The following is a 23,855-nucleotide window of genomic DNA, read 5'->3' as shown; positions in this document are numbered from 1 at the left end:
CCTTTGTTGAAGACCTTTCAGGGTAACCAGAGAAAATATTAGTGTATTGAATTTTTAAATGTATGGTGTCAAAAGAAGGTCTTGAGTAATGCAAGATCCACTGATGCTCTGAGGAGTTATTACTTATAAGGGTTTTGTTATTTTCCATCATTTTTCAGAAACAGTCATATATTTTAAGATGAGGTTGAGTGCCTTGACCATATGAGCAAATAAAATGTGAGAAACAGGCAAGTGACTTCTGTATCTGCTCTGGTCCAAGCTCTGGATTTGCACTGAGGTGCTAACAGCACACCTAGGTTTGTACAGATCCATTCAAAACTCCCCCAACTCCACAGAAATAATTTCCCAAACCCCATAAAACTTTTCCCTTCTAATCATAATGAATAAAAGGGTAAGTCCCAACTATTGAAATACTCACTAGCACCTGTGGATCTACCTTTATGTTTTTCACCCAGCAAGCCTCTGCAGTATAGGAAACAGTCTTGGAAAAACAATCCATATTTATGTCAAGATACTTGAAAAAAAGAAAGTTTGTTTTTATTTATGTATTCTATTCAGGACAAGAGTTGGGCATTACTTTGCTATGCTGTATCTTATGAAGAGCATTGCAGGTGATAGGATCTGTGCTGCTTAGACATTAACTTTTTACCCCAGCTACATAATTGATTTTATGTGGTTCTTAATGTGTTCAAAATAATGGAGGGACTGCTTGACCTCTTCTGTTCTTATCTTGAGCATCATGGAAGTTTGTGCCATTTAGCTAAACAGACCAAAGAAAAGAATTCTTCCTGTAATTTCTAAGGACAGGAGTAAGATGAGCCTCTACCTTTCCAAACACTAAAGACAGCTAAGAATCCTAAAATCATTGAAATAAAATAATGAAGCTGAAAATTTACTTATATTTTTCATTTCTTTCATATGTGCAACAATCACCTCTGAAGTAATAAAATGAAAGAAAATTAAATGTGGAAGTAGTTTTAAAAATACTTCATTTTCAAGGCTGTAGAATCAAGCTTACAGAATTAATGGAATAACACAACAGACTGTAACAAGTAAGACATATGAAATTAATACTGTCTTCAGTACAAATAATGCTCTAACATGATACTCAATGCAAGTAACAGTCCAGTACTTACTAGGAGTAGCAGACCACTTGGTAAGGTACTCTGAGTCTCCTAAAGAGTTTTTAAAGCAGTTACAGACTATATGTCACCAAATGGTCTGTAACATCCAAACAGATCTTTTCACTGAATGACAAAGTAACTCTTTTTGGGATGATAACCTGTGATAAACAGCAAGGCACTGAAGTGGCAAAGCCCTTATTTGCCTATTTTCTTCCAGAGTGAAGCAGAATTACTACTAAGGTTTTAATGGAACAGACACAGGTGATAACTGCATAGGGAAGCACATTTGGGATCAGTTTCTGTATGGGTCCTTGCCAGTCCAATCCCCTCCAGATTTTGCTCATAAGCCTCTTTTAGTCTCACAATTCTGAGGAGGGTCTTCAAATCCTTCAGGAAGCACTGGACAAAGAAGGATCCTTGGCAAGATGCGGATACCTGGAGGCAGACTGGCTATTGCTTGAAAGTCTATGCACTGAGATGAAAACAGTTTAGTTCAACAACAAAAATAAGCCACTCAGACTACTTTATATTCATACTACCTTAACTTCTTTTAAATCTATAAATCTTCATTTAAATCTATAAGCTGATTTGTTGCTGTCTGTACAGCTTCCAGACCAACAGCACTGGCCCAGACTACCTGACATTCACAGATTATTATTCAGCATGTTGCTGACCCTTGGTTTCCATCTGGCCAGTAGGGTTTTCCCAAGGTAGAAAATCCTGATACACTGGTAGTAACAACTTAGAATTGCCTTGTGCTATGAGAAGGAGTGCTGAAGAGGTTCCCATTGCATTTAGAAGGTATTTGTTTATGTTGGATCATTACTGCACTAACTGAATTTCTAAAGGAAAGTGTGTGCACGGTTCTTTTTAATCCTTCCCCAAAAATTTAGCCAAAATGTCACAAACCTGTGTGTGTACTTAGTTTTAAAACAGCTGTACATTGCACAGATGAGTAAAAATGCAGGTGCCTTAATGAAATTAAATTGCTGTAATAAATGTCAGCAAGTATGAAACAATGCCAGTGCCACTCTTTCATATGGTGCAGGCTTTGGTCTGTTTTACTGCTTCTACTTGAAGAAAAAAGCTTTTGTTCCAATTCTCTTCAAAAACCTGCCAAAGTGGAACTATTTCTAACAAAGCTTGTGTTACTGTCATAAATGTAAAGTTCAGAAAACTTCATTTAAACCAAGTGGGCACATATTGTTACAAAGAAAAGGGTAGGAACATAATATATGCACTGATTCACTGACTCAATTTTCTTAGTATATTATTAGCAAGAAGTAAAAAATGTGCCATATTGAGAGACTTTTTAATGTTACTTTAGACATTTTTCTTTCTAGCATAGAAATCTTATGTTTAAAGTACCAGTATTGAAGACTTAAATCTGCTTTCCAAGTTAAAAGCCTAAAAGCTCTTAGGGTAAAAGTTTAAATCCTTTTGTCAATTAATGTTTTTACACAGTTTTAGGCCTGACAGATTTGGAGGGTGAGGGAGAGAGAGGAAGGAAAAGGACAAAGTAGAGGAAAAAGAAGATAAAGAGGGAAGGACGGCTGAACAGGTTTTGGGGTTTCTGTGTGTTCATTTCTGACGATGGTGTCTCCTGGTGTTCCTTACCTGCTTCTATAGAAAAATGTTTCACTGTTCCAATCCCGTTACAATGGAGCCTCCTGGTGGCGAAAGAAAAGCCTTCTTCAGAGCCCAACTTGTCACTGTTCTTTCCCTTGGAAAGGTCTTCAAAAAAGATAAACTTTCCATCAAGTCCTGAACATCCTGCAGTACCCACAATTTAGAACGCGGTTCAGCTTCGAGCAGTGGAAGGTCCATTTTGGAGCGGGCCTGAAATGGCTCCGTCCAACACGATGCAACTGATCCAAGCCCTGCTCTCTTCCCACAGAAGCCAAGCTGCCCCTGCAGCTCCCTGCTACCAAAACCCTGCAGGCAAACCCAGTACAGCAATGGACATGGTGTTGTGATACCACAGAACTATCTTCTCCTTAAGGGTGCCTAAATTATTACATAATTATACCTCAGGCATTAAATTTAGGGAGTTGCTGGAAAATAAATGTTAAAATTTTTTTTTACATTCACTAGAATTGTGGTTTTCTTCTGTTGTATTGATCAAGTTTTCTTTCTTTCATTTCACTCTGATAAATACAGAATTTCAGTGGAAGCTTCTCCTTACTCAAGTACATCCAAGCCTACGTACCAATTGGCAGAGTGGAACACTGTTTGCTAAGATTTCTTACAACAACCCAAAATTATTGTAAAAATGCAAAATTATATATTGAAAAGTTCAAGCAAGTGAAAGCAACACCTGATGATTCACAGAGAACTATTTAGAACATAATCTAATTCCTTGAGGACATACCACGTATCTGAAAACATTCACACTTCAGGATTAACTTGTTTTAAAACCCCCAAATTAAAATTTAAAACTTGAGGCATGCAAGTATCTTACTGAACCTTATCTTGTTTTATATTTTGGTTTTTGGGAAAAGACCAAGAACACATGAAACTGCTTTTGTACAACATGTGAAAGCCTTAACAAAAGGACAAGACTGCATGTTTGTCACATGCAATTCTTTTATAATTTTAGATGTGAAAGAAAAAAAAAAGTCTTAGACTCCAAGACTTCTTTTGAACAACCTCATTTCTGTAAGATTTTTTTACATGAAATATATTGTCAGCATGAAACAGGAGGCTGATAATTCACAGAACTACACCTCCTGTAAGATTAGCTAAAAGAATTTCAGCACAACAAAATACAATCAGTCTAAGGACATGAGAAATTCCCGTTCTCCATAACAACCAAATGTCCCCACAAAAAAAAGATGTTTTGCAATCTTACCATTTTAGTACGAACACATCAATACCTCCCAGGAGAAATGCTCTTGTATTAGTAGCTATGTTACTGACATTTTTATTTATTGTTTCATATTTTCAATTTCACTGCCTAAGAAATTAGTCTTCAAGGTGCAGTTCATGGCTCCTATGCAATGGGCTGGGTGGGAATAGCTAAATGGGTGATGCACAGTAACTCAAAGAGGCAAGTATGCTGCCAGGAACTTTAACTTTGTAATAAAGAGGTCTGGCCCTTCAGCAGAAAAACTCCAGTGTGTCTCCAACAGGACATCATCAAAGCAGGAGTCATCAACACCCCCTCCTTTGAATTTGTTTAATCAGACTGAAAAGAACTATGTTGTAGTCTCAGAGCAAATTCTCAAAGATCAACCAGTATGAGCACTGCAGATTTTTTCCGAATGCAACAGCAAGGGAGCTGTGACAGCCATGAGGTTTCAGTGTAACCATCCAGTCACCCATTAGTTTCCAAGCAAGCATTAATGCCCATTTGGGCATCTGCATCCCACGTGAGAACAGCTACTGTTGGGATGGCTTCCTCCCAGCTCCATGAGAGCATTCATGTCCTTCTCCAGTTCAGATAACTTCTACAACAGAGAACAAACACAGCAGGGCTTAACACAGTTCACCTGCAAGAAGGAAGTTATGTATTACTGTTGTATGAAGAGCAGACAGTGAAAGACTTGCAACAGAAAACAGAACTGTTATTAACTTATTTTTGTCACGCAAAATAAAAAATTTGCATACTTTTGGGGTCTTTCTTTAAGGTAATGTAATAGTAATATGTGATTCACACACAAAAAATTCACACAATTATGCAAAGAAACTTACTAGTGATGCTCTAACTATGTCTTCATAGGTTCTGGTGCATTCTACTTGTTCAATTCTTCCCTTTAAGTGTTCCACTTCTTGATTAAATAAGTCATTACTTAAAATATTCCTCTGCTCACCACTCATAAATTTAATCTGGAATGAAGAAAAGCTGCATTACAAATCTAAAAATCTAAACTCACTGAAATGCCTACATGAAAAAAGTGCTAAATTTAAAATTTTCCAAAGTTTCAGGAGGAGCATTACTTTTCTTTCTATTGTTTATATGGCATTTCTGGCAGGTACAAACCACAGAATTTTGTATCTTGGCACTCTCCATTGGACTTAAGTCACTTTACATAAAGGAGGTGCCACAGTATCTCTACCTTCTAAAATTTAAAGGGATAAAATCAGTATGTATGTATTACCACTAGCAGTGCAACATATAGCTTTAAATATTTTTAAAATGTTTATGATTTCTCTACATACAAAACTTTTTTTTACTTTCTACAGGACTGATGATCAAAAATTACTGAGAGGCAACTTTCAAGCAGAGTACTCATGAGAAAGTGAAGCTTGTTAACCTGAGAAGGAAAAAAATTCTAATGGTGATACCAAGATGAACAATAACATTTTAGATATCTTATAAATATTTTAAATTATTCCTATTAAATTGATTTTACACATCAGACATATATTCTTGACACCAGCTACAAGGAATGAAATGTCTGTGTAAGCAAGACTAGAGCGCATTCTAGTGTCAGGAAAATTCAGATTTTATGACAAGTGATGTATTTTCTTGGCAAAAAGGTTTCCATTCAAAAACATAAAAATTCCTGATTATTATTCCCTACATGAAGGATTTGCTTTCTGCCTCTGTGCTAAAACAGAAACTTCACCCAAAGACTTCTGGCATCTCATCAATGAATTCAGGAGCACCTGCATTCTCATGTGTGTGCACATGTGCACAAATATTTCTCCCCAGTCCTGCTTGATTGTCTGCTGATTTTTCCCCCCCAAGTCTGGCTCCTCAACCTTCCCACTACCACCAAACACTACCTAAGCTCTCTGTCCATACCTCCTTGGTACCTTCCTCCTACCTTTCTATGCAGAAGTCCCTCTGCATTATCAGGGACAGACCACTGGAGTCACGGGGGTAACATACATTGGGATGCACCAGACTGGAAGTCCAGTTCCATGGAATGAACAACTGGAATTAAGATGTCTCAGTGACATACAACAGTCACAAAAAGGCTCTAAGCACTACAGCATGGCTGAACTACTGGAATTCAAGTCACATCACCAAAAAATAACATAATCAAGCTTTCTACTGAACATAAAAGAATTCAAACATTCCAATCACTACACGTTACCTTTGCCAGAAGACTTCCTTTATTTTTTGCCATTGTACAAATACTCTTTTTCTTGTTTTCATCTGCAACGTTAATACATTTACACTGGGTGTTTTCTCTGCTTACTAGGATTACCTGCTTCCTTTTCAGTGTCCCCTGAGAGAAAAAATAAAGAAAAAGCCACCGTCAACCTTTCCATTTTCTTTTAACAAATAATTACAATGGAGGGCTGAGAGCACGCTGAGCCAGGAAAACAAGAAGCCCGGAGGTCTGGCTGCACCCTCTACACCCGCAGCTCTACACACACACAAGGAGGGGAGAGTGAGCGCCTCACCCAAAGGAGCTTGTCCTGAGCTAGTAGGCTGTCAGGGTGCGCAGGCGGAGGCAAAGAAGGAAGGAGAAACCCTTTTTGTAGGTTCCACCACCACGCTCACCACGCCCAGAGAGACTAGGGACAAAAAGCCCAGAAAGCAGCCGGGTCCAGGACTTTATATTTGGGGCAGTAAAGGCGGAGATAAGGGACCCAGCCAACGGGATAAAGCAAAGGAGGCGGGACTGACACTGAGGTAACCAGTGGGGGCAACTCAAAGGAGGGATTACAGGGGATAGCCAATGGGGTACCGAGTAACACAGAAACTTCTAGAACTGATACATATGCAACTATGGGAAATGAATATTTACAATCTTATACATAAAATAGGGAGAGGAAAACAAGGACCAACCAGCCTAGAATAGGCAAATAGCCGCACCAAGGGGTAAGGGGATCTCACCCTCACCACGAAGGCAGTCCTTAAACATTGGTGCCTGACCTCGAAAGCGTGGGTTATGGTGGCCCTTTTGGGGTCACGGTGGCTGCAGCCACCTGCACTGCCACAGAGAGCAGTGAAGGGAGGAATCCTATCACTTAAATTATTGATGTTCTGCTTTAAATTGCTGCACCAGTTTGATTTTGAAATAGAATGGGGACGTAGTATTTTGTGGTAAGAGAAGCAAACCCTAAAACCTCAGACAAAAGCCGGTAGAGGGATGAGGAGGACTAATTAATTGTTGCTATTAATTTTCTCACTTCTAAACTGCGTTAGATACTTATTGAGAGCTATTTTACCCCCTTTCCTCTTTTTTTCTTTTTCCAATGACAGAAACATGCTCTCTACCTTGAAACAAACAAGTAAAAGAAGCCAATGTTGTTTTTTTTTTTTTTTTTCTGCAGAAATAACACTGAGATATGCCTGAGGGTTTTTCCTACTCTGTTCTGGGCCGATCCCTCTCATCTCTGTTTTACTTAAGAGCTTTTTGACATATCATAGAAAACCTTTTCCACGAACAGGGATTCTTTAAGCCTTATCAGCTGAGAAGTTGTCCTCAGAGGCATGTCAGAACCATCTTCAATTGAGAAACACTCTTTCTTACTACCATCAAATGAAATGTCTCTCCTCCTACATTTACAAAAGAAACATTTCACAGGGGAAATTATTCTCTACTGTTTGCAGTGAGGTCATACCTTACAGTCACTACCAACTTTGTGTTGATACTGGAGCAACAATTCCCCTCCTAAGCTACTTGGTGCAGAGCTAAGCACATTACTTTTTAAACATTTACCCTAATTAGGAAATTGAGATTTGGGTAAGGCAGAACATCTGCAGACATCAGTTTTATAAAAACCTCTTTTTTTTCCTTTTTCACAGGGGAAAAAATATATGGTGGAATATTTAGGCATTTTGGTCTTCATCATCTGCCTTCCCCTCGCCTTGCTTCCCAGCATCTAAATGTTGGTTTGCATCTGAATTTTTGTTGCAAATTATCTCAGGCACAGGATTTTGACACTGTAAGTAATAGTCTGAGCAACATTTGCACCAAAGGAACATTCTTGTCAGCCACTGACTGTTGTTCAGAACACTGGTTATGTTTTACATGTAGCACCAAAGGCACATTTGATTTAGAAAACACCCTTCTTTTGACACAATTCTTAGTTTTGCAGATTGTACTTAAGATACTTGGCTAAAAAAAATGATCTCTAATTTGCAAGCCATATAAAATCTGCTTCTCTGTTGAAGTATTCCTTATTTTCTTAATTTCTTTTGCTTCCTTTTGATTCGTTAGATCCATAGATTTTTTTCTCTCAAATGTTGCTGCAAATATTCTTCTGTGTGCTGTAAGAATGAACTGGATTTTAAAACCAAATGCATGAAGTAACTCATATCTGAAATCTTTATTTTTTATGGGTTTGAAATAAATCCTATTTTAAATAATATTAGAGCAGGAAACCATCAAGTTGTCAAAAATGTGAGTGTCAAAAGTGTGAGTCTCATTCAAAGTGAAAATGTCCCCCCATTAGTTTTAGAAATTTTTAGACAATGGATAGAAAACGAAGCAAAATGCAGAGCTGCACTAACAGTGCCCAGTGCTGTTTGTTCAGACTTCTCAGTTGTACTCAGGTCAGCACAGAACACACACATGCTGTGCCAGAAAGCCTTTGTTCATAGGAAACGTAAGTATGTGATGGATAGAAATCACAGCCGTGTTGGTTCTACTGCTTCTACTTTACTTCAGCAAGTTAAAAATACTTTTAATGTTTTTTACCTGTCATCTCATTTTCAAAGGTAAAGGTACCCATTTCTCACCTAAAGTGTCTATCTCTGCTATCCACCTAGATTTAATTCTATTTTCCACATGATTCAACACCAAATGACTGAGAAGTTAAGCACTCAGAGCTGCTTGGTGCCCACTAGGTCACTGGCTCATTCCCCTGCCGATGGAATGATAAATGATACCTGTATTATCCCTAGCAAGCTTTTGTCAAAAGTCTCAACACCATCTGAAACTCCACAGCCACTCGAAGACGTACTGCAGTCTTCACAAATTCACACTTCACAAGTGACTGGCATTTTAAACCTGTTACTACTCATCCTATCCTCCAGGACCATAAAGTTATTCCCTGCATCTGCACCGAAGCTCTCTTATCCCGTGGAAGATTAGATTTCATTCAGTTTTTCCTTTTCCAATGTATTCTGTATTTTCTTGCAGATCACATTTTCCAAACACTTCTTAATACACTAACTTTTCTCTTCTGGATGTGTGCCACTTGCAGCCCCATCCTTGCAAGATGCAATGAACACACTGTGTCAGGAAACAGCAATACTGAAAAAATTGAAGAACTTCCTCTATTTCTTCTAATTTTTAGATTGTGCAATCACATGCTATACCCACGCTGTTTTTGCAAATTGCACAGAAGGTCCCAGCCTCCTCAGACTACTAAAATGGACTGGCTTTTGGCCTCAGAGCAAGGAGATACTGAGCGAGGATACCCTAGCCTTGTTCTCATTGCACTCCTTCATTTGTAGCCAGAAAGATTTCACTAAAATGATCCAGCCAGTGCTTGTTCATTCTCCACTGCAAATACCACTGCTTCTGACAAAGAAAACTGAATTAAGTGGATTGTATGGTTTTTCCCTCTGACAACTCTTCCACCACCTGTTGTCAGCCTTTCACCAATTTGCCAGTGATCAGAGACTCTTGTCATTTCAACCTCTCTCTGAAATGCAGGTTTAAAGACACCTGTTTCAGTTACACATGTTCGATTTTCTACTGAAAATCTCACATAACCCCTACATACTAGTCTTCTGTTCACCTTCCATACAGAAATGTGTCCTCATGTCAATGTGACCACATCCACCTTGCGAGTTTTTCACAAGTTTGTTACAGCAAAACTTCTGGGTACTCATAACAGCTTACTGGTGTAGTGTCACCACGTTTTTTGATGGTACAGGTCACAGCTCACCATAAGGCAGCAAACCCTGCTGCTGCTCCTGCCCGTGCTCCCACCTCATTGCCCTCAGAGCCCCCCGCCATAGCGCGACCCACCCAGACCAAACCCCTCCTTGGCCCTGGCAAAGCCAAGGAGTTTGGAAAGGCTCCAAGGTTTTGGAGTTACCATCCCTGCAGCTGTTTAAGAGATGTCTGAATGTGGTGCTGGGTGATACAGTTTAGTGGTTATGGGGTGATTATGGTGGTCCTGGGCTGACGGTTGGACTGTCTGATCGTACAGGTCTCCTTCACCCCGGATGGTTCCATGACTCTACAGAATGAGGCAGCCAACCCTGTCGATGGTCCTCCGCGTCCCCTCTGCCCGGGGGCACACAGGAGGCTGGGCTGGGCAGGGGAACCTGAGGAGCGGACGGGGGAGGACGGGCCAAGCCCGGAGCCGGCTGTGAGCGTCGCCCCACGGCTCGCCGCGGCCGCCCGAGGAAGCCCGCACGGGCCGGGCCGCTCTGTCGCGGCAGACGCGGAGCTGCCCTGAGCCGCTCCCTCAGCTCGCATCTGTCGCCCTCCCGGGCACCTTGCGCGGTGCAGGAGGACAGGAACACCGCTTTCCCTTTGGCCGGCGGGACGGGACCGGCCGGCTCGCACCAGGAGCGCTGAGGGGACCGACCCGCCCGGGCCGCGAGGGCGGCCGGCCCCTCGGGGGGCTCGCGTGGGTGCCCGCCCGGTGCTGCCCCTCATCGCCACCGCCTCCCGCAACATGTCGCGACTCCCCCGAGAAAGTCGCACGAGCGGCTGGTTACCAATTCGACCTTTACCTTAGCCATAGTCATCAGTTCTTACCTGTAAGAACTCTTCGGTAGTGCCCAGCGACAGTGGCCATAAACTACAAGACAAGGCGTTTCACCTCAACACGAGGAAGAAGTTTCCCTTGAGGCTGGCGGGGCTGTGGAGCAGCTGCCCAGGGAGGGTGCGGACCTCGCGGTGTGGTGAGTCGCTCGGGCAGCAGCAAGAGTCAGTGGAGCTTTGTGTAGCGGCCGAGTTCAGGAACGAGCCCAGGCGGCCCAATCCAGTTTGTCCAGAAACATGTGCAGCTCTCAGAACCAGGGCGGAAAATCAGGGCGGCGTGGAAGGTGGTGGAAGGTTCTGTACGCACGTGTGCAATCACACAGCAAGTGTACTTCTGGCTAATGAATGCGTGTACCTTCTTGTGCCCTGCACCCACATTAGGTGGAGTTATCCCCCGTGCATCCGGCGCTGTAATAAAGTCATGCCCTTAAGCTTTTTAAGCCTACGTTGTTGCTAAGGGGTTTTATTCCCGGTTTTTAGTGACACTGTGGAGGCTCGCCCCGCGCCAGGGCAGCTCTCACGCTGCTTTGTCAGGGCGTGGGGGCCATGGACTAGAATTGGGGCCAAGCTCAGCACAGTTCCATAGGTTTTGCCCCAGCTGGGTGATCTGGGAGAAAGGACACAGAATTTGGAAGGAAGTTGTCTGAGATACTTAGACACTTGAGGTGAAATTAGGGAAATACAGCTTCCTTATGACAGATCCTAGTGGCAGGAATTGTCCTGCTAGAAATGAGTGTTACTAAAAGGCTGAGGGGGATATGAATGATACCGTTTGTCTTGTTGTCTATGACAAGTCAGAATACATTTTTTTGCATGCTGTTTCCTTTCTAAAATAATTTATTACTCCTTGGAAATAAACACATGCAATTGTTATACGTTGATTTATAGTTCAGGTTGGGCATTTCTTTATTCCAGCAGAGCATATTGGCAAATCCTATTCCATGCACAAACTCCTGTAACAAGGACAGGTCTAATGTTTGTCCTGTGCAGTTCACTAGAGCTGGCTTTGGGGAAGTCCTGGAAGTTTTCAGAGGCTGTAGCTCCTTTCTGTCTGCTCGAGAGAGCACAAACTTTGGGATCTCAGACCCAGAGGGCCTCTCAGGAACAGCTGAATAGCAGTGGCAGTGGCAAAGCTCCAGCTGTCCTAAGCTGGTTCTAGGCATGGAAAATTCCTCTGTGTGAAATTCCAGGGTAAGATAGCTCATCTCTGTAATGTCCTGCTACCTTCCTGACATGAAGATGTATTCACCCAGCAGAAAATACTGTGAAATATACTTTAAAAATTGAAAAAAGAAACATTATGTTTTTCACAAAACCTGAATTGTAAAATCTGAATGTTGCTTTGTCAGTGTTTACAAAGATAAAGGCATTTGTTTCCTCCTTGTTGATTTGTTTATTTCCATGGACAACAGGACATACAGAACTGTTTCTTTCATCAGCAATGCCAGGGTGTGCTGGTTAGGTGTTCCTCACAGCATAGCCTCAAGCTTTTCCATTTTGCCATGTAGTATGTATTTAATAAACTAAATTAGGGTATAATGGTTATTAACAGCTGAAAGATATCTAGGACGTACATTAAAAATTTCGTTGTTCTGTTAAACTCAGTGAACATTTTATGATTTATTGCTTATATTGAAACATTTGATATTGCAGTAAGAAAAAGAGGCTCCCAAGATGCTTCATTTTAGTAGATTTGTTATTTGCCTATCAGAGTAGTCTACAACTGTGAACACTGACATATTTTGTTAGTGGTGTTGTAGTACATTAACGCTTGTGGGGCACTAATGATTAATCCAATGACTGATTTGGAAACAATATTTTGAGTGTATTTGTTATTGTGACAATTTTTCAGATGGTCCTCTCTGTGCAGTCTAAATCTTCAGAATAAGTGAGGATGTTTCAAATGTGCATTCATAAAGGGGACTATTGTTTTCATGTATGTACAAGAGGAGATTCTGCCCTGGTTTTGTTTCGTCTTCAGAAGCTGTAGCTTTATGTAACTGTGTGAGGAGCTGAGAATAAGAGCACTAGCACTAACCTCTCTAAAATACTGGCATTTTTATAAAATGATACCACTGACTTTGAATAGTAACATTAATTTAATACGTCTTTACATATATACTCAAAGCTATTAATGAAAATTAGAGTGGTAGTTTAGAGGCTGTGTAAGTCTAAGGACATTTATTTTCTGTTCATAACTATTCATAGTGTTTTATTAGCTCAAAAGGAGCTTGTGGAGCTTTTTTTGAAGGAAAATTATTTGAAATTTTCAAATGCAATCTGCTGTGGGTAGCATTGGTAAATAAAGCTGGGATGAAAGGCTGTTTGAACACTTAAAAATGTAATTATTTGCATTCAGTTTTTTTTGTTGTTTTATCCTTAGGTGAAAAGTAGCAGCACAGAGGAATGATGGATGATCTTTTTTAAATCATAATTTTTTGTTTTGCTGGGTTTAGTCAAAAACTCACAGAAATACAGTGGGGCTTGGGGTTTATTTTTATTTTGCTCTGAAAGGTCTATGACGTGAATGATTTGCATTAATCAGAATGATTTATTATGTTTCCAGTTTCTTTAGTTGCTCTATCATTGCTCCGCCTACAATCTTACATGGCAATTCTTATTTCCCAGGGAAGTGTATTTAGAGTGTAAAATCTTGTGTATTTTTCCTCAGTGGCCATTAAACAAACACCCAGCATACAGAGAGACTCATGTGACTTAATCTTGGCTGTTCCTCTGTAAAAAATAACTACAAAACAAAAATAATGTTTATGCTCTGTTGGGTATAGTTGAGGTCTAGAAATTCCGTAGCCAGACAGGTTATTGGAAGGCTGAATGAGAGAACACTTAGTGAACTAGAGTGGTCAGATCTGTCCAGATAATAAAATAAATTATTTTCAGGCTGTCTGGATTTTAGTTTAAAATATATTTGGTACCCATCCCACAGTTACTTCCTTTTCCTGTAATCCCTTCCTTCATCAAGTTGTTTGAATTTAGACACTAGTTTTTACTTTCAAGCTAAATGTGAAATAAATAAAATCCTTAAACAGTTTATTCTTGAGCTTCATCAGACTCATGTACCAAAGTGTGGTTCAGTGGACCAAGGCCATGTAGGTCTACTAGAATTTTTTTCAGCATATAACTTTTGTTTGCAGCAAGTCTGTTTATAGAAAAGTTCCTCAGAAGCTCTGTTGCTTTGTGATTGTTACAGCCCAGCTTGCTCAGCAAGTTTAAGGGGAAGAGAATTTCATTCATTCATTTCATTCATTCTGGGAGCAACAACAACATTCTCAGGAGGTTCAATAACAAGCTTTTATTTGCAAACTTTAGACCATTAAGGTAGAATAAGGTACTTGGCAAATTTTAAACCAGCACCCAGACAAGTAAGGCACTTCACAAACCTCAACGTAGCAAACTTTAATTTAGCAGGACACAATAAAGCACTTACTGAGCCATTGACTGGAATTTTTTAGTCTGTCTTACAATAGATTTCAAGAAGTTAGGAGAAAAAAGAGACAGAGGAAAAGAAAAAGGAGAGAAAAATTATATAGTCACCACCCTGGGGCCAATATAGAGGTGCTTTAAATCTACCTAAGTGTTTTACAAAGTGTTTGTAAGCAGCAGAAGGGTAGCTCTGCTTGTTAAGCTGAAGAGTCAGTATTTGGACTTGTTCAGTTTAGGAGTACAGTAGACTGAGTAGGGAATAAAAGTCTCTAAGAAGCAGGCTAGGCTTTGAACACTTGCTGGTTTTCAATATTACTACTAGCCTTGCAAAATAAACTTTGTTTTACTAAAATTTGTTTTGCTCTATGCTGTTTTTTCTTTCCTTCTGAATTGAACTATAATAAATACCCTTTTACTTGCTACTTTGGTTTACAAATTGAAAGAGAGCAGGGAAGAATATCAAGTTGCTGCTTTCAGAACGTGTTTCTTTTTAAGCTTCTAAGCTTATTCACTAGCAAACTCATACACTGTATTACATATGTGTTATGCCCAATGCATGATAAACTTGTGTTATTCAACATATTACATCAAATACATTATTTAAATGGGTATTTTAAAGATTTTTATAAAATTGAACAGAAATTTTATAAGCACGTATCAGTAGAAGTTGGGTTGAATTTTCATCTTTATGCAGCTATTTCCTCTTCTCTGTCCTCTGGGGGGAGGTAAAAGCACTTGTGTCTCCTCGGTGTCCTGACTGGAGGTCAGACTTTGACTTCTGTCTCCATTACCAATTAAGTTCAGAGCAGTAGTGCTGAAGGGAATGCCCTGATTATTCCAATTTTGTTCATGTAGGGTCATTTCTTAAAGCATTGATTGCATGTATATATTAGATGCCTTTCAAAGGAAAGAAAACCAGAAGCCCTGCTCCAAAAGAATTTTGATGCCTGGTGAGACCATTGCATTCTGAATCTGCCCACAGAAGCTCAGGAGAGGTGCTAGGAATGAGTTCTCACTGGAGATGCTTCCTTACCTTCTAGAGTGATCATATCATTGTAACTGGGCAGCATTTGCTGGGGCAGCTGTAGGAAGAATCAGAGAAGGAAATTTGGCCCAGCACTCTGCCCACTCCACAGGGGCAGAAATTGGCTGGAAGGACAAGGTGTGACAGTGGACTTGGAGCAGACTGAGCACTTCCAGGCCCTCTTCTTTCCTCCCAGAACACTGAGGTGTTGTTTGCCCCATGGGCTGTATTCACTTCAGCAGAAGTGAAGCTGCCAAAGGTCTGTTGGAATAATATTATACTCTGGGAAGTTCACTTACACTTTTTGGTTTGTAATATTTTAGCATAATGCTCCATCTTCTGGGTAAGAGGTGATATTTAACAGGCTTAAAAATGTCTCATTAAATTATTAGTCCTATTGAACATTTTATTAGAGAAATTTGTTTACCACTCATCCACTTTGTCTTGCCTCCTACTATAAATTGGCTTTTGATTTTCATTAGCAAAACACATTTTTTGTTTGCTCTTTTTTTTCAGAGAGGTCTTTAAAAAAGTGTTGTTGTTTTTTTTTTTTTTTTTTTTTTTTTAATATGACCTATCTAGCCAAGAGTTTTAATGATTGCAGTTTTAAAAAATGCCAGAGAGTTTTGAATTTGCATTAGTCAGGAGGCAGATGATTGTCAGTTTCTAATCAGTTCAAAAAGTCACACAATGTGTAAGAGCAAGTAAAACCAAGCATAGCTAAAAATGTGGATGTAGGCTGTCAATTAATGAATAAGTCAGTGCTGCCCTTCTTAAAGGACCAAATCCCAAAGTTTTCACCATTTTTGTAGTGAAAATCTCTGACCACATTTTAAACCAAGGTCCTGAAGTTAGGGTTTAAAGTAATTTTTAAGAAGTTAGCGTGACCCTCAGAGGCCCCAACACCAGCAGTTCAGTCCAGAGTTCTGACATATTTATAATGGCCTGCCCTGCTCTATAGGGAAAAATAGAAACATTAACAAAGTCATATCTTAGTACATGAATTTGGTGGAAAGCACATTTTAAATAAAATTTAATGCAGTTCATGAATGTTACTGTAGTTCACCTATGCTGAAAAAAAAAAATCCCAAAACAAAGAAAATTAATTTTCCAACAGTAGTCACAGACAGTTCTAAACTTTTTCCAAATCAGTATTAAAAATATGTGGCAGACTGTGTGTGCTGTGTTTCACCTTGGTGTCAGTCAATTACCAACTGTAACGACAAGCAGGTCATCAAGAGTATCAGCAGTATCTATTCCATGCTGTTCTATACATACACTTCTGTTCTTGAATTTAACTCAAAAATTTGCTGAAGCTGTGGTTAATCAGGCTGATAATTAGAGCTAAGTTCTGACCTGTTGTTGAGAAAAATCTGCAGGATAATTGGGATTCCATTGATAGGTCCATCAGGTGGTGCAATTGCTGCATGGTCTGGATACAAGATTTTTCTTCAAAGGCTGGAAGCAGGGTGTGAAAGGAGTCATCTCTTATTTTACTGAAAAACATCTCAAAGGGAATGCAAATAAAATAAAGGTATTCTTTCATTTAGGGAGCACTAGTTTTGAAACTATTTATAGCCAGTGATGATTCTTAACAGCCATGAATGAGCTAGCAGGTACATTGAAGATTGTAATTGTCCATAAGATTTAAAAAAACCCACAGAGCTACGTAAAATATTCCCAAGAGCTAGAAAAAAACTTGCTTCTCTGAGCTAAAGGCAATAAGCAACGAGAGGAAAATAAAAGCCTTTCATGCAGAAAATCTGAGAACCTTTCTTCCCCTCAATTCCACATCTCTGTGAGAGGTATGATATGCTCCTCTGTTTTTAGCTGCCATGCTTAAATATGACTAATAAATTTTGAATCCACCCAAAATGTAAAAATATACTTTCCACATAAAGAGCTGGCAGATACAAGATCATATATGAAGATTTATTTGACAATATAGTCTTGCTTTAAATCAGGAGACACTTGAAGTTTTACTAAAAAGAAAATATGCAGCTGTTCTCCTTAACTGTGACAAACTGCACTGGCTGCAAAAGTCCTGTTCAGTGTAGTTAATTTTTTTTTCTTCTTACCTTTTGAAACAAGGAAAATAGAGACAGAAAATAAACTTTAAACATGACGTAGAAGGTAGAACTTGAATTGTACAGTAGCACAGTCCACATCTTCAGATGACGCTTTTGCCTGTCAAGCACCTCACTTAGAATTAGTTTTGTTGGTTTTTAACAGGCACTAAGTGTCATAAAGTAAGCTGAGAGATGGGAAATGAAATGGACAGGAATGGGAAATAAGTGGACAGGTGGTGGCAGAGGGCTGATAAATCACTTAGTTGTTATCTACCAACTCTTGACTTTTTTGTCTAAATTCTTATTACAGGTCTGGAGTAGCACAAAGATATTGAATGGAAAACTAATTAAAAATTATATTGATTAGCCAGATTAAGAGTGAAAATAACTATTTTTAATAATCAATAATTGAATTTGTAGGGTGTGGATTGTTTCAAAACTTTGGAAAGCATATATCATCAGAAAGTTAGTGGTCATGTTAAGTTACCTTCCTTGAAATGGTGCTAAGTAGCATAATTTTGCTTAATTGTTTTATTTTTGTGTTTATTGATTACCTTCCATAATTTGCTTGCTTAAACAGCACTTCGAGGCCAAATGACTTATGATTTCCTAGACAAGTCCCATTTATTGCCTTTCATAAAGACACAACACTAAGCTTCCTTCTACTTTCCTTCTGGAAATAATCTGGAGCTTCACCAGTTTTTTCAAGAATAATTTACAAATGAATATAGTTTGTGAAGCTCTTCAGCATACTCTTTAGGTTTACTGTGGTGCATATTATTTGATTTAGCACATTAAAGTCCTTAATGACTTGATATTTGTTATCCTTTCTGTCTTGAATGTTAGGTTTACCATTATCCTGCTAAAATATGAACTTCTTACAGGAAATACACTTCCAGAAGTATCAGTTCTCATCTACAAATTTGGATGTAGCTGGTAACTGCTGTATTAATGTATTATTCCCCATGCTAGCTGCAGACAGCAGTCAGACCTAACTAAATAAACAACAGTAGTTATTCCACTAAATTTAAACTGTAATCTTAAATGCAAAGTGACTCTTGGATCCCATTGATGTTTAAAAAACCCCACAAAAAAAAAATCCCAACCAAAACCAGAGCAGTTCATTGAGTAAGCACAGTATTTGACAATTGCATTTATCTTCAGCAGGAAAAAATCCACACATTTCCTTTATACAGAGACTCTGAGATTTGAGAAAGTTACAGCTCAAATCTATGTACAAGGAAGGAAACAAGTTCAGCAAATATTTACTACAAATTGTAGCTACTCATTCTAGTTTACACTTAAATGCATATAGAATAGCACATTGAAAATTGATGTCATCCCTAAAGGACAGAATTTTCTGGTGAAGTCAGTAACATTGTGATGTCTGTAATCAGATTAATTGGCCACATTTTCCTGTACAAAAGGCATTTTACTGGATACCTGCATTACAGCACACTGGAGAAAAAACATTCATTCTCTGCTACTTGTGAGAGATGAAAAAAAATACCTTCTCTGACCAGTTGAAGTAAAAGTCTGTGTTTGGCTTTAATGCCAGGAGTCAAAATATTATGGAAGGTGGACTTTGGTAGTTGTGTAGGCAGAATTAACTATGCCTTAAAATCAGCACTGTCTGGATTACAGACTTGAGATCTCAGGATAAAAATCACTGAGCGTTCATTGTGCTGTTTTTGTTGACCTTCCCAGGACTGCAGTAATGAACTGCACTGTGCACTGCAGAGTACTGAGAATACCAATGAAAAATGGTACAATTGCCTCATGATGCTACTATGTCAGCTTAAAAAGATGTTATATTCTCTCTGTGTAATTCTTACTCCTTTATTTAATTCTATTTGTGTGCTCATAGGCTGTAATATCAAAAGTTATTTTCTTCATCTTTGTCAGCACACTTAAATCACTTTTCATACAGCTTCCCAAATGGAAGCCCTGAGAGCTGTTGTTGCACTAGTAGTGGATGCTGGCATGCTCCAAGGTAAACTTGTCTCCACAGATCTGTCATTTTTCTAGGAACCAGCTTCCAAGATTTTCCATATGTTTTGTTCCTTTGTTTTGTCTTCCTTCAACATCTGTTAGTGTGGTGATAGAAGCAAATGAGAGTATGTTTGCCTTTATTTTGCAAGAACCAGTAAGCCGTGATAAAGACACGTTACTCATGTGCATGGATTTCAAAATAACTATACCTTTTCCATCTACGTTAGAGTATAATGAGTAAAAGTCTTCTAAATTATAAAGTTTGGGATTTCTTTTGGCCATCTTCAATTGAAGGGTGAGTAGTCTATGCAGTGGGGGTGACAAATAACCACTGGGATATGGCAGCTTTATTAAGGACATGACACTGGCACAGTGTCTTGCTTAAACGTGTGGGTTTGTGAGGGTGCTGGCAGGCTGGGCACAAGGCAAGTCTGTGACTTGTTTTTGCTTACAGGAGCAATGCACGTGAGAATTTGAGTCTTATGGCCTCTATCTTAGGTTTTCATGGCTGCCTTCCTTGGGGATGCCTAGCACTATCAGAAGTCCTTAAGGCTGAAGAACCTCTGACCCTCTCATCATTTTCTCATGTTTTCATATATTTGATTTATTGCTGTACCTGTTTCCTCTGAGTCATCTAATCTTTCAGTCATTAACTTGCTTCCTTTGGCAAAAATATCTGACAGCCATTTAAAACTTGGGGCTTCTGGCTAGGAAAACAGCAGCAAATGACACACTTTTATTTGAAATAAAGCCCTGAACTGAAAGGCTTGTGTCTCATCTAGAAAGCACACCGTGGCTTGTCCTTAATACCATAAGTTAGGTAATATTAAACATCAAGCCTGAGGGTAGCCTACCTTTGTATTGAGATTGTCTGTACAATTTCTGTGTATGCATCCAGCCTGACAGAATCTGATTCATTCAAGTCTTTATTTTCAAATCACTTTAAGCTACTAAATAAGTAGTTTTATGTGTTGTTACACAACAGCTTAAACCAACTCAAGTCAATACTGCCGTTTTTCCACCTTTTCCCTTCCCTCTATGTGACGCAGTCTCATGGTCTCTTTCCAGGGCACCCGTATAATCCATGCACAGATTGTTCAGGGAGCTGACTAACAGGATGTGCTCTGTGCTTTTTGTTTTTTTCAAGTCAGCTTTCTTGGGTCAGTGTAGAGGCAGCACACATGATGGACAGGCTGATGATTTAGGCTGTGGTAATGCTGACATACATTATCATGGTTGTTTTGGGAATGCATGAATGGCTAAGCTGATCTAATAGCTTGCTGCTGCTGGGAGGAAGGAAGGAATGGTAATTCTTCTCCCCTGCCTCCCAACTAGATGAAAACTTGGCTATGTTCTCTTCCTGATTTCCTCATCAGTTCTGGAGTCAGTCTGATGGTGTGTTGTGTTGATGAATTTGCTAACAAGGCAGAAAAACCCCTTAAGATGTTAAGTGTTTGGCTCTGTGTTAGCAGGGTTTACCATACATTCAGACTAATTCCACAGGCAGTATAAAACCAGAGAAGAAAAGGTGTTAACAGGATTGTAGCTCTGAGTGAGAGTAAACTAGTTGGTAGAGTGGACTCAAAAAATGTATCTGAGCTTGACTCTGGCTGGTTAGATCAGTGACATTTGGCATGCAAGTGAAAAGATCTTTTAAGAAACGTTAGCAAAATCCATGAGTTACTGTGAAACCAAATCTCAAGGCAGTAGTGTCACACAGCATTATTAGATGGGACTGCTTGCTCCTCCAGAAAGTCACTGTGGCTGTTGAAGGAGAAATGTGATTTAGGTCCCTTCTTTTTCCTGTTTGACTTATTTACTTTGAAGATGTGCAATTCAGTAGGTAATTAATTTCTGGCATCGCGTGATGGAGGAAAGGCAACACATGACTCTAGAATGGGTAACTTGGCACTGCATCATGTATGTTGAAACAGGTTTAGCATTGTATCTGTGTGTTTGTTATGTTCAAGGTGTCCTGTTGTTCATAGCTTAGATCCTGCATCTTTTCCTCTTGACTAGACATTCATGCCAGAAGTTGCAGGATGTGGAAATGCCAGTCATCTTGCCTTGTGTAGGCTTTGTTAGCAAAGTGGAATCACTCTGTGCGTGTGTGACCTGCCTTCAGGTAAATGTTAATTACAATACTGTTGTACTGTTGCAGGAGAGACATGATTATTGGCTCTGGGAAAGCAGGGAAGTTGTTATGAGCATGACCCCTAGGTCTTATGCTAATTTGCATTTTTTTTGTACAATGGAACAATTATTTTAATTGGTTTTGGATTGCTTTGGTTTATAGATATTTCCTGTAGGGTATGCCCAGCCACTGCCCTGGAGGGACGTCTGCTGAGATAAGGAGATTGCAGTCTCCCAGCAGGACCCCCCCTGGGAAGGCAGCTAACTTTGCAGTTACAGCGAGGAAAGACAGACCCAGCATCCTCTGGGAGACCCTATGCAGATCCTTTGTAACCCATTGGCCTTTACCCTTTCACACCCACCCCCTGTATCCCTATAAAAACTAGCCCTCTGCCCCTGCGAGAGAGAGAGCTTGTCCCTGGCTTTCCCCTTCGCTGAGTACGGACCAACAATAAAGCTACTTTGTGTGGAACCAGCTACACGAGCCTCTTGTCTCTCTCTGGTCTGGCCTGGAGAGCTGAGCTGGAATCACGAGCTGACAATCACTAAAGAGCTGACAGCCTCTGCACAGACCCTCCTAGCCGGCAGCTGAGGGAAGACACCGGGCCTCGGGAAGGCGATTCCTTTCAGGACCATCTCTCTGGACTGGTCACCTCTTCCTCGGTCAGAGCTACTGACCCCTCGCCAGCTGTAATAATTTCCCACTCCCTTCTAATGACAATAAACAATACAAGTATTTTAAATGCTCTTAAAAAAAAATCCTTAGAAGTTGAGATGTATTAAAGTAAAAAGAAGTAGTATGGTTTTGTATAAATTGGTGATCAAAATGCTGATAGAAGGACTTATGCCTCTTTTTAAAGACTGAGAAAGTACCATGACTGTTTGATGAAATGTCTCATCTCCCACTAACACCTACATCAAAAAACTTTGATCTACTAGAAAAATACCAGGCAAGTTTCATAACAAAGATATCCTTGAACCAGATTTGCATGGTTGGCCTGTTCACACAGAGAGAACCCTGATACCAGAGCTGCTGGATTTTGAGAGACTGTGTTCTGCTTTGGCTGCAGAAGTCAAAGGTCTGTGCAAAGGCTCTGCAATCCTTCCTCTGGGAGGCTCAGTGTCTCCAAGCCATGTGGTCACCAAGGCAGACATTGCTCTTGCGGACAGGGGGCTAAATGAGTCAAGCACTTATATGTGGTGTCTCATAAAAAGCTTTCTTGGGAAATAGTGGAAGAATCCAGAAAATGGATATGTGGGTGGAATCATAAGCGTCTTTATCTTCACTTGCAAGCCATTGTTTTGAGTTGGGACCTCTGCATGCTGTGGGTGTTATGTTGCACTGTATGTTCTTTCACTTATATTGTCAAAATAAAGAGATGGAAGCACAACGGCTAATGGGCTGAGCACGAATCTGGAAATAGAGGTCTTGACTTCTAATCCCTGATCTGTAGAACAGCTCAGGGAGAAAAGCCTTTTCAATTGCCTTAGATAAATTATCACTGCACATTACAATTTGTTTTAATGTGAATGCTTTCTGCATTTAGTGGTTGAAATTTGATCACTCAGAAGAGATACAAAGGCTACTGCGTGTGACTGTCCATATTTGTAAAGAAATTCTTAGAAAAACACTTGCTATTCATAGAAAAGCTCTGGAGTCTGCCTCAAGGTATCATTTTGGCCCATTCAAACCTATGCTATTATATGAGATAGTCACCAATTATGTCTGTTGAATGCTGATATAGCATTGGGGCTTTCAAAACCACTTGAACAGTAAGTTTAAGAGAAGGTGAAATGTGAATTCACTCAGTTATTATTTAGTGACATCTTTAATTTCTTGAAATATACTATAATGTATCTTAGACTTGGAAGTGGGAGAAACTAACTTGTGTTAACAATTGGTTATTTTAAATAGTGGGGAAAAAATCCACCTACTGCATCATTTAGCATCTGAATTGGTATTCAGAACTAAGAATCAGCAAGTTGCTCCTGGGGTATTATTAAAACTACCCCTGAAGGAGGCTATTTTTAAGAGGCAAACCCAAAGTATATTTCACCTGTGTATTAAGAAGTTCATATTCCTATTCAGCATACATAAGAGAGAATGGAGTAAGAGAAGAAAGATAGATCATGGCAGGAAACATTTAGGGCAGAAAGTGATCGAGTGTAGCTGTAGGCAACAATAGCAATGGACAAAAATATGTGGAGGGGAAATTGGAAGGCCATGAAAGGTTAACAGATTTTGATAGATGAAGAGAGAGTAAATTATAGGGAAATACAGTGCAAAGTGGAGCAAGCAAACAGTATCCAGGACAAACTTAAATGGAGATGAGTCAGAACAAGCTGACACACCAGAGTATGCCATAGCTGCAATATCAAAGGCAAAATGAGATTCTTGTCTTGCCTTATTTTAGAAGGCAGGCAGTCTTTAAAGAGAAAT

General features: G+C 39.6%; 1 long non-coding RNA gene across 6 annotated transcripts; it reads right to left on the bottom strand.

Annotated features, from left to right (window-relative positions):
* Positions 1-131: 131 nt before the first annotated feature.
* LOC138118523 (uncharacterized) lies at positions 132-6,641 on the bottom strand. Of its 6 annotated transcripts, XR_011155183.1 has the most exons (6): positions 6,483-6,641; positions 6,170-6,304; positions 4,818-4,952; positions 3,976-4,615; positions 2,742-2,858; positions 132-1,596 (listed from the first exon to the last, which is right to left on the bottom strand). It is a non-coding gene; the product is annotated as an uncharacterized lncRNA (long non-coding RNA). The 6 variants fall into 6 exon arrangements; XR_011155182.1 differs by having other exon boundaries at positions 132-2,897; XR_011155181.1 differs by having other exon boundaries at positions 132-2,858.
* Positions 6,642-23,855: the final 17,214 nt, after the last annotated feature.

The sequence above is a fragment of the Aphelocoma coerulescens genome, chromosome 14, assembly GCF_041296385.1.
Source record: "Aphelocoma coerulescens isolate FSJ_1873_10779 chromosome 14, UR_Acoe_1.0, whole genome shotgun sequence".
Taxonomy (NCBI): Eukaryota; Metazoa; Chordata; class Aves; order Passeriformes; family Corvidae; genus Aphelocoma; species Aphelocoma coerulescens.
The sequence above is the reverse complement of the archived record's forward strand: the minus strand, read 5'-3'. Positions and strand labels throughout refer to the sequence as shown.